Below are 3,329 nucleotides of genomic sequence, written 5' to 3'. Positions count from 1 at the left end.
ATATATATATATATATATATAAGTAGCTTCCAAAATAGGTGAATTAGAAAATATATAACACGTATATATGAAATATAAATATATGACACGTATGAAAAATGATCAATTATGCCAATAAGTTGTGTTGTGTTTGTTGACGCTGTCTAAAGTGCACTGTAGAAAATGCATGGGATAGAGACTGATATAAGTGCATGGTTGTTGTTGCAGTGACGCTAAATTAGCTAACAGTTAACCTTAAAGTTAGCTGCTCAATCGTTCTCATTGTTTTGGTAGAAAGCAATTATGCCAATAAGTTGTGTTGTGTTTGTTGACACTGTCTAAAGTGCACTCTAGAAAATGTGTGTGTGTGTGTGTGTGTGTGTGTGTAGATTTCAAAATGTCTCGAAGGAAGTTCAAGCCTTGCCCCTCCTGCCAAGCACCTAACCAGGTGAGGGAAAGTGGAATAGAGCATTATGTCCAATATTCAAATATGTGGTTTTAATGTTCTACATTTCTCATTATTAGGTCAATTGGACACTAAAGTATGCTCCTACTAAATGACCCTGTATGATATCTGTACTGTGTTACAAAACAGTGATAATGTAAGGCGTCTGGTTGATATCAATTTTGATTGCTTGTTTTGCACCAAACGCCATAGGCAACATTGATTAGAGTAGCCTGGGTGTCTCCTACATCTGCCACTTTCACTGTATGATTATAATAATAATAATAAGAATCCTGTGTCAATCTAGAGACGCATATTCTGAATTGCATTGTGCTTCGTGTGTTCCTCTCTTTCCTGTATACAGCCAAATTAAACTGTATCTTGATTGTACTTCTTCTCTGTGACTGTGGATCTGATGTCTCACTTTGGTATACTTTTACCAACACAGGTGAGCCTCAAAACCTGCAGCTCTTGTTTCGCAGCCATCTCCCAAAAAAACAAAGTAGCGGCCAAAAAAGTGACCCTGGACAGGAAGTGGGGGGAAAGGGTCCTAAAAAATAGAAATGCGGGAAGAGTGGTGGACTCTGCCCATATTGCAGTAAGTAGAAATGCTCATATTTCATTAAGCAATATGATTTGTTTCACTTTCATTAATATTGTGTGATAGGGCAAGGGCCTCATTTTACAAAAATAAGTTTAATCTGTCAGTGAATGAATTTGAGGTAGTCATAGATGGCATTGGTGTAACATATTATTTTAATTAATTTGTAATTTGCTTGACATGCATGGAATAGACTTTCTTTTTGACCAGGCGCTCATGTACATTTGTTTACATATACAACCGGCTACATTGTAAATATAACTTTGCTTTAGTACCACACAGGTACTTCAGTATGCGTGTTACTGAAGTCTCTGTCTCTGCTAAAGGCAGATCACAGAATTCAGACCCAGAGTCACTATTAAAGACAGTCTTGCATGATTATGTAAGTAGATAACATGCTCCTACCTTGCACTACCACCCCTAGCATGTGAATATTGCATCTCACACTTATAGTGCCTTGCGCTGCGTTAATTTTAGAGAAAGTGCATGATGATGTGGCAAAATAACTCAGGACATGCGTGAAAGCCATGCTGTGTGCAACATATGTGTTGTTAAAAGTAAGGCCATATTCCAGGTGTCCTATTTCAAAGCCACAACTTAAAAAAGCATTTGAATTACTACAGGGGAGATAGTAATGTCGTGTTAAAAGTGGAAAGGATTCAACCATACCTACTGGAGTAGGACCGAGACCAGGTTCTGTAGAGCGGCTGGCTATTTTATGTCCATTGGTGGCATTCCCAAATGAGTGTTTCTGTTTGTCCCCCAATCTACATTTGCCGTGGGCAGAGACAGGTAGACCGACCAAGGGGGGGAGGAGAGTGTTTGGATCAGGTGGATAGGTGGCCATAAAGAAGGAGTCCAGTCAAAATGTATTTTTGTTATCATATTTTGTTTTGTGTGTGTCCAATCAATATAATTATTTTTGAAGGGTGTCAGGACTTTTAGTGTTCCCTTTAGAAACCCAGATTGCTAACTACTAGACCACCAGCATCCAGCACAACATTACATGAATATTGGTTGTATAAAGCAGGGGTTCTCAAACTGTTTGTGCCAAGGACCCTTTGTGTGGGAGAACAATTTCCAAGGACCCCCTCATAATCAAAACAATTAAGCATATGCTTGCTACCGTTTGTATACTTTGATGCCATTTCTATTCTCTGAAGTTGTGTCCGGGTTCACTATTCCGTGTTTTCTAGCTGGTGTGTACTAACTTGGTCTTTGGTCAACTTTGGTTTTTGAATCACTTAATGATGTGGACTGACTCAAACATTTATCCACGTTCATCAGCTATCTTAATGGCAAATAAGCCAAGCTAAGCAGCAGGAAGAACGGTTCATCATGACCTGAGTGAAGTGATTCAAGTGATTCACAACAGATTGACTTGATTAGTCATAATCACAAAAAAGTTAAATGTTAATGTTTTAATTTATTAGTGCATTTATAATCAAGATTTTATATGTAGATTCTAGATCATTACATCGTCATTGATAAGCATTTCTTAACGATAAAGCACAACTTTCTCATTCAAAGCAAATCCACTTTGAGAACCACTGGTATAGAGTACATATTTCACGAGTTCACACTTACATCAATTAAACAGAGTAAAGATTATGCGTATTTGGTGTGCTGTCCGGGGGAGGGCTCCGAGCTCGGGATTTTTGCCCGAACCCAGAGTACTTCCCCCGTTGTTATAAAAGTATTTAGGACTAGAAGTGAGGAGATGGGGTGGTGGAGGGATGCTGTCAAACTGTCAACGGACAGAGGTACGCTTGTTGTTATATATACACCTCTTAACTCGTTGATTGGATTGGTTTGCTCCATTTGCTCCACTCGTGTCTAATTAGGTTTGATTATCTGAATGTGCTCCACATGTGTTTAATTTATCTGACCTATCTGACCGTGCTCCTCCCGAACTTTGTTAATAAAACATCATGTAATGTTGTTTCTAAGGGGAAAAGCTGTTAAGGTTGATCATGTTAATTGTGTACCTGTATATTAGAAACAGTAGCACTAATGTATTTAATGCAATTTTTTTCAATAGGGTGGAAAATAATGCAGTGGGAATAACTAATGTTTGCTGTCTGCATTTATTTATTACAGGTGAAAAAACTAAGTGCATTGGGCTATGTCCCAATTCTATTTATCGCCAAGAAAGATAAGGCCTCTGGAAAGTGGGTGGCCGATGTGGTGACCCATCTGCCGAGGATAAAGGATAACCTAAAAATTGTGGCCACCATGAGAAAGGCCTACAATTTTGTATTGATCAAAGGATTTGTGTATTGTGTAATTTAAGTCATGACAGTT

The sequence above is a fragment of the Sinocyclocheilus anshuiensis genome, unplaced genomic scaffold (genome assembly GCF_001515605.1).
Source record: "Sinocyclocheilus anshuiensis isolate Anshui unplaced genomic scaffold, SAMN03320099.WGS_v1.1 scaffold3384, whole genome shotgun sequence".
Classification (NCBI taxonomy): domain Eukaryota; kingdom Metazoa; phylum Chordata; class Actinopteri; order Cypriniformes; family Cyprinidae; genus Sinocyclocheilus; species Sinocyclocheilus anshuiensis.
This window is presented reverse-complemented; position numbering follows the sequence as displayed.